Consider the following 10,871-nt stretch of genomic DNA (forward strand, 5'->3'; position numbering starts at 1 on the left):
CAGGTATAGCTGATGGGAAGGAAACCATATTTGGCTTTGTACATTTGAAAGCAACCATGTGGTTCTAAATGTCTACCATTCGAACACCTGAAGTACAGAGGGAGTATTCCCTGGAGGTGAAGGCAAGAATCAACTTGAATATCTCGGTATCTGGGTTTGTGTTTCTCACTGGCTGTTTTTGCTACAGGGAGACATTTATGAGGACAAAATAAAGTGAGATCTGGTCTCATCACGAATATTTGCACCATTTAGGGGTTAAAACCACCTGAGAGGATCAGATCTCATGTTATTTCATCTCTATAAGTGACTCCCAATGTGTTCCTTAATTATCATCATTATTTAGCTGCTGCTGCTGCTTATGGTGGTGATGATGATGGTGATGATGATGATTTATTTGAGTTCCATTAGCATCTATGAGCCATGGACCAGGACCCTATTGTGCTGGGTACTGTATAAGCACAGAACAAAAAGACTGTCCCTGCCTCGAGGTGTTTCCCGTGTAAGCACCAGCACCACACTGGGCGTGCTCCCCTAGGGGTTACAAAGCATGTGAAAAATGTAAACACAGATAGGAATACTGGAAACACCATGCAAGTGTGTAACACCCTGGACATCCCTACTAGTGCAGATGGGGGGAGGCACCAGGTGTCAAATCCGAGTTCTGCCACTGATTCGTTGTGCAAGTTCATTTTGCCAAGATGGCATTCAGAGGGCATCTTCGAAATGGATTAAACAAGGGGCACAAGAGCAGTTCCTTTGCAAGGTTCAGGGAGGCTGAATTAGTGAATGGATGAGGAGTGAATGGAGACCCTCCGATGAAAGGTGCTTTAAAGCATTGAAGTATTATTACTATGTGTTCTTTTGGAGGAGCCTGTTGCTGTATTTGAGTGTGCCCAGTTCACTCGTAGAGAACTATTTTCTAGAGAGAAATATGCACTAATAAAAGGATATTTCCCAGTGCAATCAGCCTGGCTCACTCCTGCTATGTCTACACACAGTGGTTCTCAAACTTTTGCACTGGTGACCCCTTTCACACAGCAAGCCTCTGAGTCCGACCCCCCTTATACATTAAAAACACTTTTTTGTATATTTAACACCATTATAAATGCTGGAGGCAAAACAGGGTTTGGGGTGGAGGCTGACAGCTCATGACCCCCCATGTAATAACCTTGCAGCCCCCTGAGGGGTCCCGACCCCCAGTTTGAGAACCCCTGGTCTACAATGTATCTTCCCGAATTCTCCCCCTGTTGCCCTACTGCCAGGTTAGCTCCACCAATGGTACATGAAAATCGCTGGGCAGACAAGGTGGACGGGTGCAGGGTTAAATCGATCTAACACTGCTAAATTCAACCTAAACTCATAGTGTAGACCAGGGCTAAGAAGCATGATGCTATTCCAGAAATAAGAGACACCACAGAAGTCAATGCAAAAGCAAGAGTGGAGAAGGATGCAAAGGGAGCAGTTGGCCAGAGGTCTGGGCAGAGTGAAGGAGTAGTATGGAAAGGAAGCAGAGATGTGGGCAAGATAAGCGGGAATGGAACCTGGACTGTGAAGACAGGCAGCTTGTGACTCTGAAGCAGGCTACATTAATGGGGGGGGGGGAATGCCCGATGACTTCAGCTGGAGTTGTTGGATCTCAGCACTACTGAAAATCAGTCCCAGGTCTGGACATCCAAAAATCAGAGGCTGCTAGGGAAAATGTTGGTCTTAACATCTCCGTCCCTCAGCCTCCCACTCTGTAAAACAAAGATAATAATCCCAGCTTCACAGGGGTGCTGGGAGACCTAGTTCATTACTGTTACTGCTGACCAGGCCGGTAAAAGTCCAGTCGGTGCCGCAGCAGGGCTAAGGCAGGCTCCCTGCCTGCCGTGGCTCCACACGGCTCCTGGAAGCCGCGGCATGTCCCCCCTCCGGCTCCTATATGTAGGGGCAGCCAGGGTGCTCTGCACATTGCCCCCACCCCAAGCGCCAGTTCCGCAGTTCCCATTGGCCAGGAACCGCAGCCAATGGGAGCTGCAGGGGCGGCACCTGCGGACGGGCAGTGTGCAGAGCTGCTTGGCCGCGCCTCCATGTAGTAGCCAGAGGGGAGACATGCTGCTGCTTCCGGGAGCTGCTTGAGGTAAGCGCTGCCCAGAGCCTGCACCCCTCACCCGCTCCCATACCCCCCCTGCCCCAGCTCTGATCCCCCTCCCACCCTCTGAACCCCTCAGACCTAGCCCAGAGCACCCTCCTGCACCCCAAACTCCTCATCCCCAGCCCCACACCAGAGCCCACACCCCCAGCCAGAGCCTTTTACCGCCCCCACATCCCAACCTCCTGCCCCAGCCCAGAGACCCTTCCCACACCCTGAGCCCCTCATTTCTGGCCCCACCCCAGAACCTGCACACCCACCTCAGAGCCTGTACTCCCTTCCACACCCTAACCCCCTGCCTCAGCCCAGAGCCCTTCCCATACTCTGAACCCCTCTGCTCCAGCCCACAGCCCCCTCCCGCATCCCTGCCCCAGCCTGGAGCTCCATCCCGCACCCTGAACTCCTCATTTCTGGCCCCACCCGAGTCCACACCCCCAGCCAGAACCCTCCCCTCCCGTACCCCAACCCGCAAGCCAGCCCGGTGAAAATGAGCGAGTGAGTGAGGGTGGGGCGAGCGAGCAACAGGGGGAGGGGGGAATGTAGTGAGTGGGGGCAGGGGCGGGGCAAGGGTGTTCGGTTTTAATAGCACTGTTAAACAATAGAATACCAATTGACATTTATTAAATATTTTGGATGTTTTTCTACATTTTGAAATATATTGATTTCAGTTAGAACACAGAATGCAAAGTGTACAGTACTCACTTTATATTATTTTTATCATAAATAATTGCACTGTAAAAATGATAAACCAAAGAAATAGTATTTTTCAGTTCACCTCATACAAGTACCGTAGTGCAATCTCTTTATCGTGAAAGCGCAACTTACAAATGTAGAATTTTTTGTTACATAATTGCACTCAAAAACAAAACAATGTAAAACTTTAGAGCCTACAAGTCCACTCAGTCCTACTTCTTGTTCAGCCAATCCTTAAGAGAAACAATTTTGTTCCTATTTATGGGAGATAATGCTGCCTGTTTCTTATTTACAATGTCACCTCAAAGTGAGAACAGACTTTCACATGGCACTTTTGTAGACAGTATAACAAGCTATTTGTGTGCCAGATATGCTAAAACATTCATATGCCCCTTCGTGCTTTGGCCACCATTCCAGAGGACATGCTTCCATGCTGATGATGCTCATTTAAAAAATAATGTGTTAATTAAATTTGTGACTGAACTCCTTGGGGGAGAATTTTATGTCTCCTGCTTTGTGTTTTACCCACATTCTGCAATATATTTCATATTATAGCTCTCTCGGATGATGACCCAGCACATGTCGTTCGTTTTAAGAACACTTTCACTGCAGATTTGACAAAACACAAAGAAGGTACCAATGTGAGATTTCTAAAGATAGCTACAGCACTCGACCCAAGGTTTAAGAATCTGAAGTGCCTTCCAAAATCTGATCGGGACGGGGTATGGAGCATGCTTTCAGATGTCTTAAAAGAGTAACACTCCAATGCGGAAAATCAACCTTCTGCTGGTGGCATCTGACTCAGATGATGAAAATGAACATGCATTGGTCTGCACTGCTTTGGATCGTTATCGAGAAGAACCCATCATCAGCATCGATGCATGTCCTCTGGAATGGTGGTTGAAGCATGAAGGGGCATATAAATCTTTAATGCATCTGGCACATAAATATCTTGCAACGCAGGCTACAACAGTGCCATGCAAATGCCTGTTCTCACTTTCAGGTGACATTGTAAACAAAAAGCGGGTAGCATTATTGCCTGGAAATGTAAACTAACTTGTTTGTATGAGCGATTGGCTGAACAAGAAGTAGGACTGAGTGGATTTGTAGGCTCTAAAGTTTTATATTGTTTTATTTTTTTAATGCAGTTGTTTTTTGTACATAATTCTACATTTGTAAGTTCAACTTGCATGATAAAGAGATTGCACTACAGTACTTGTATTAAGTGAATTGAAAAATACAATTTCTTTTATTTTTACAGTGCAAATATTTATAATAAAAATAAATATAAAGTGAGCACTGTACCCTTTGTATTGTGTTGTAACTGAAATCAATATATTTGAAAATGTAGAAAACATCCAAAAATATTTATATAAATAGTATTCTATTATTGTTTAACAGCACAATTAATCGCAAATATTTTTTTCAATTGCTTGACAGCCCTAAATAAAAGGAAACATATTTTGCAGACTCTTACATTTTAGATTTGCAGGGAACATCGATTACATCTAACACATAAGGTGCAGACTTGACCCTAAATCGCTTGAATACAAATTCCTTCATTTGTTGTATTTTAGCTTCATAGACAGGGCCGGCTCTAGGATTTTTGCAGCCCAAGGCAAAAACAATTTTGGCCCGCCCCCCCACCCCCGTTTTTTAATTACCCCACCCTCGGCCCTGCCTCAACTCCGCCCCTTCCCTGCCTCCTCCCCCCAGGCTCTCAAGCCTAGGAGGGAGGGGGAGAAGCGGCGCCCGCGCCGCGGCCACTCGGAGTCTCCCCCTCCCTCCCAGGTTTGAGAGCCTGGGAGGGAGGGGGAGACCCCGAGCGGCCGCGGCGCGCGAAACAGCTGATTCGCGCGCCACTGCTCCCCCTCCCTCCCAGGCTTGAGAGCCTGGGAGGGAGGGCGAGTAGCGGCACGCGAGCGGCAGCAGCAGCGGAGGTGAGCTAGGGCGGCCGGGGCACATTTTTAGGGGCGGCATTCTGGCGCCGGCCATGCCGCCTCTAAAAACGTGCCGCCCCAAGCACCAGCTTGTTTTGCTGGTGCCTAGAGCCGGCCCTGTTCATAGACGATGTCTTTTCAATACAATGAAGATTAGATGAGGTGCTGTTGGGTTGAAGAGTAATTTAGGGTGCTGCTGGCAATCTGCAAGGAGAACTGGTTTGGAACATGCTATGATGACTAGGTTGTTGTTTTTTTAATCCTTCGGAACTTTGTCCAACTTTTAAGAGTAGCCCCTTGGGTCTCTGAGTCAAATTCTGAAGCCCTCACTCTGGATTCACTTCATGGTACAGTAGATACAGTGGTAGTATATTATTATTTAGTTAGTATTTATTATTTATTCATTTCCAGTAGTGCCCACAATGTGCTAGGTGCTGTGCAAATGTAAAAAGGCATGATCCTTGCTCCAAAGGAAAGATGAAAACTTTTGAGGGTGACCACTGGAGAGAGTATATTTCATATTAAAGCACTTTACAAAGATTAATTAATTCTCAGAACACCTCTGGGAGGAAGGTATTTTACAGCTAGGGAAACAGGCAAGAGGTTAAAGACCTGATTTTCAGAGGCATGAGCAGCCACAGCTCTCCCTTCCTTCACACGGAGCTATGAATGCTTAGCACCTCGGAAAAACAGGGCCTATGGCCTTGCTTATAATAGCAGAAACCAGACACATCTCTCATCAGCGGTAACAAGGGTGGAAGCTATTACAGAGACAGGGGTCAGGCCTGTTGCTACGTGGCTGCAGTAGAGCTCCTCCAATCGAGAATTACAGGTTCCAATTTTGCCATTGTAGATGCAGCCTAAATGACATGACCAAGGCCAAAGAGAGGCAGTATCAGAACCAGAATTAGCACTCCAAAGTTCTTGGCGCCTAGTCTGGGGCTCAGCCCACCTGGCCACACCCATAAAATCATTCAAAAACAGAGCAAATGCCAACACTAACGCATGAAACATTTCACTTTTTAATTCATCCTTAATCTATATGGTCATCTCCTTTATTTTATTTAACATACCAGACAGTAATTTATCTAAGTAGTGTGCCTCCTTGATAGACATTTGAAATCTTCAGTAGAAACAATTTTCCAGAAGAAATTATAGCAAAGAAATTGTTTCCATTACAAAAGGGTTGTGGCATCTTAGCTGTTACTTTCTTTCCTCTCAACCTAGAAAGCATTTCTTGCATTCTTGTCTCAGTGCACTACCTTAACGTCCCTTAATGTGCAGTACCATAGTAATTCATCATTACCCAGCCTCCAAATTATTCTAGTGTTGATTAAATTAGTAAATGCAATCACAATCTGAAGCAAGTTAATTGAGAGAATTTATTTGGCCCTGACAGTTTTATGCATGTTTGATTAAGTATTATAAGGTTTGTTTTTGATTTTGCATAATTTAACTTTAAATCCTGCACTTGAGGGGAGGGGGTATCAACTATTAATGACCAAAATAAACTCTTTTAAGATGCATATATTTATGATTTATTTCTAAATGCAATATCTTCCAGATTTTTTTTGTTCTGTTGCCAAAGTGACAAATATGTTTAAAGTAATATTTTGAGCCATTCGGTTCACGCTATAAATCTTCAGAAATGTATACAATTCATTAAAAGTTTTGAAAGAAGTACAAGTTAGCATTTATATTGCAACAAGTGACATATAAATGTGTATGTTTGTCTTCTAAGCATGCCATAAAATATATCAGTGCTAGCCGGCCACTTTGACTAGTACTAATGGCCTGCTCTCGGGGCCGATGATAAGTTTCATCACAAATCTTCAATCCTGTCAACACAAAACTGTTCAATCAACAGGAATATGAGTTGTGTCTTTAGTAAAATTAGCACAGGAAAGAAATACAACCAATAGCCTCACCAAAGTGCATGTGGATGGGTTCTCTTTGGACTGAACTTACGAGTGTTTGTTTAAGATCTGATCTCTTATCTCTTTGAATATCAAAGCTTCAATTCCCACTTGGCCCTAGGACATTATATTTATGAGGACACTCATTCGTTTAAACAGCAAACTGGCCAAAGTACCACAAGCAGAAAAGTGGATCCTACTGTCTGCTTTTTGTAACTGAGACCTGAAACATAAAAAGTTGCATTTAAAATACATCACTGATGTGGCTGCTGCCAGGAGTTACCCCTTCTGCTTTCATTCCATTTTGGTTCCTGTAGTTGCTCAGTAGAACTGGCTGAGGACTGGACATTTCTAGAACTTATCAGAGGCATTTCTTACTCAGTCAGAGGGGCTGCTATTGGATATCAGGAGAACTGCCTTCTCCCACCCCCCTTACAGCACCCGGATTCAGCAGCAGCCCCAGCATTTTCCAAATCAGAAGATGGGAAACCAAGACTGGGATGGGACAAATCTATTTTCATAATTTTGTTGTTATGCACTAGCTTGACTGAATTTTACTTCTCTCGTTTCCTCGCTGTGGGCTCCAGTTCCTGAGAGTTAATTCCAGGGAATGACCGAGGGAGATAAATGGAAGGCTGCTGTCTTGCTAATCTTAGTCATTGAGCAGATGTTTCCAGTTTTGTGCTATTGGGAAAATCTATGGACTTTTCACCTCCTCTTCTCCCTCCCACCAGAAGGTATGTGGGAGAAATAGAAAGGGCAATTTGCTAGGAGTATAAGGCTGTCCTATTACCCTTGCTATAATTTTCTCCACAGCATACATCAGGAAGCCTTCTCTCTCTTCCTATATGCAGAATAAAAATACTCTCCAGTGCAGACATAAGCTAGAGAGAATATTGCAATACCCATAAGACAGTATGTGCATTAGTAAGTTATTGTACACTGCTACAAAGGGTATGGTCCTGTGCTTTCAAAGCCGATGTAGTGTGGCTGTAACCTCTAATGACTGGCCTGGCTTATTGGTATTATCAGGTGGCTCAAACTTTTCTTGTTCTTTGCCTTGTCCCATTAATTGGGGTCAGTGGCTGTTGTTCTTTGTCTCCAAGTGTTCTTGTTGTGTGTATCTTCCAAGCTGACACCAACCTTCTTCATGTACTCCTTCACCATCTCAAACCACCTTTTTCTTGGTCTTCCCATGACTACTAGATCTTGTACTCTCTGGCCAACATGTCTGCATCTCATTGTCTCACGTGACCCAGCCATCTTAGTTGATACTCTCTCAGCTTTTCCGGGACCATGGCTTGCACAGGCTCAAATTATTATTATTTAATGTTTACATTGTGGTAGAACCTAGAGGATAACCAGAGCAGGGGACTGATGTGAGTTTTGTATCCTTCCATACTGGAAAGTAGTTCCTTTTTCAAGACTAGAGAAAATAGTAGGGAAGACATTTCCTTTTCCTACTGTTTTTAATATAGAAACTTCTTCTGACCATTCCAGTTGCACATAGACACCATCTGGAACCAGGCCAAGGCACAGCCCTACTTCTGAAGGCCTTCTTCCAGGCCACAGCACGTTGGTCAGTTCTTGAAATCACAGGATGAACTGTACTGAATCTGTGCTTAAATGTATTGTGGTTTAATGTAGGTCAAATCTTGGACCTAATCTACTAGAAAATGGCTTTTCAATCATGATCTTTGTAATGCTTGACATTTCTGAGTGGCTCTATATGCTAGGACAACTTAAGCAGTAGCATTCTACTTAATATTCTATCTAGTTTGCTCCTGATAGAACTGTGCTTGGTGGTTGTTACAAGGAGGAGGGAGAAAAACTGTTCGCCTTAATCTCTGAGGACAGGACAAGAAGCAATGGGCTTAAATTACAGCAAAGGCAGTTTAGGTTGGACATTAGGAAAAACCTCCTAACTGTCAGGGTGGTTAAGCACTGGAATAAATTGCCTAGGGAAATTATGGAATCTCCATCATTGGAGATTTTTAAGAGCAGGTTAGACAAACTTGCTATGAGTGCAGGGGACTAAACTAGATGACCTCTCAAAGTCCCTTCCAGTCCTATGATTCGAAGGGGCCAGGCGGATATCAATTCACTGGAAAGGCTACACCTATTGCTCTCTTTGAATGTGGGCAATTCCCCCTCTGCCCCTTTTCCCCCCGACAGCACTACATGTTAGAAACTCCATTCATTTAAATTTGAGTTATCTGTTGCCTCTTACGGGTTGTCACAGGGCACATCATGTCTACATTTCCCCCCCTAAAAATGTCATGGGGTTGTTACCACTGGTACAGAATCATCAAAGACAGCAACAGTGGGAGTGCTAATGTATTATTATTATTACAGTACTACTATTTATTTGTATTGCAGTAACACCTAGTAGCTCCAGTCATGAACCAAGACCCCACTGTGCTGGGCGCTGTGCAAACACAGACAATGAGATGATCTTTGCCCAAAAGCATTGGCATCCACTATCATTTTAACCACCATGTTGTGCAGACATGCACTGAGCAGCTTGAACACAACACACTGCTTAAAATGGCAGCAGTCTTCGGAGCATTGCCTACAGTAGCACTCCCACCACTGTTATGGCAGCAACATTGTGAAACTTTAATTTAAAAAATATTGTGGCATAGACAGTTGAAGAGCATGATCTGGCCCTTTCATACTAAGAGAAGGAATGTTTTTTCCCCATTTCCATACATTAATTTTAAAACTCCTAATTGTAAGAAGTGTTATACAGTGAAAAAAAAAGGAGGGGGGGACTTATAGCAGGCACCCTTTGGCCCTCTACAAGTTGTATTGTGAATACAAAGACCTATTTGTGAGAGTATGAAAGGTCAGAATAGAGACCATAGGACAGAGTTCCACCAGTCTTTGAAAAATCAAATCTACCTGTTTTGGTTGGGTAGGAATATATTTTTGCTATCATGCTGTGGTATTGTATGTTTTAAGAAATTATATTTAATCTAAATTTAGCTAAATATGTTGTCCAGTGGAACCATTCTAGAAAAAAACATTTTGCTGTTGTTTGACATTCGATGAAGTGGGTTGTAGCCCACGAAAGCTTATGCCCAAATAAATTTGTTAGTCTGTAAGGTGCCACAAGGACTCCTCGTTCTTTTTGCTGACAGACTAACACGGCTACCACTCTGAAACAAACTTTACTGTTTTTCTTGTCCCTGCTCCACCACAAACACATGAGAAATGCAAGCATGATAAGGAAAGATCCTGGGAAGCCAAAATACATTTTATTCTAGTAGTCACTGATGAGGTACATACTTTTATCTATGCCAGAATGGGGTCTGAAAGAGCATTGCATATATCTTGTTTTGAGCAGGAGTCTGGGTATTTTTATTTAAAAGAACTTCCAAATTAACACTGCACACAAATCCATACTAGGAAACATAGTATAATTATTGTTGAAATTTCATTTAACAATTTTCCACAGTATGGTTTTGACTAAATAAGAATTTAGTAATGAAACATTTCAAATGTGAATGTATAGAAAACTGAAAGTTCATTTCAAATTGTTCACTGAATGAGGTGGAAAGGCTGGGGTGTGTGAAACTGAAAAAAGGTAACCAGCTAAATGCATCCCTGGTGTAACTTCACTGATTTAAATGGGAAAGATGCAGCTCATTATTTTTGTATATATGTATTTGTAAATAGATGTATATATTTATGAAAATACAAAAATCCAGAGGTATAACTAACAAACAATTCCAAAGATTGGGAAAAGTCCGCTTTCTGTGCGGATTTCTAAAAAGACCACTAAATTAGTGGCTTCACCTACTGCCTCTTTCCTTGTAAGCGGTGCCATTCCAGTTCTTACAAAAGGGAATTTACAAAACATGAACACCGCTTGTACGTGTCAAACGGTTCTGTTCCTGTAACAACTGCGCCAGCCTTGGAGAGGATGCAGTGCGCTGGGGGGGGGGGGGGGGGGGGGGGGGGGGGGGGGGGACACCAACTGTGCTCTGCCCAGGGGAAACTGAGGGGCAGCCCCGGAATCGGATAGCGAGAAACGGGGGGCAATAGAACTAGCACCCCCGCTGGCGCCAGCACTGCCCCCACTTCCCTTGCTGCTACGCCCCCTCTGTCCCCCCCAAGTATTACCCTCCCCTCGCTATTGCCCCCATTCCCCTCGCTCTTACGCACTCCCCTCCCCATTGCCCCCCA

Source organism: Terrapene carolina, unplaced genomic scaffold, assembly GCF_002925995.2.
Source record: "Terrapene carolina triunguis isolate 2854851 unplaced genomic scaffold, T_m_triunguis-2.0 Scaffold238, whole genome shotgun sequence".
NCBI classification, from domain to species: domain Eukaryota; kingdom Metazoa; phylum Chordata; order Testudines; family Emydidae; genus Terrapene; species Terrapene triunguis.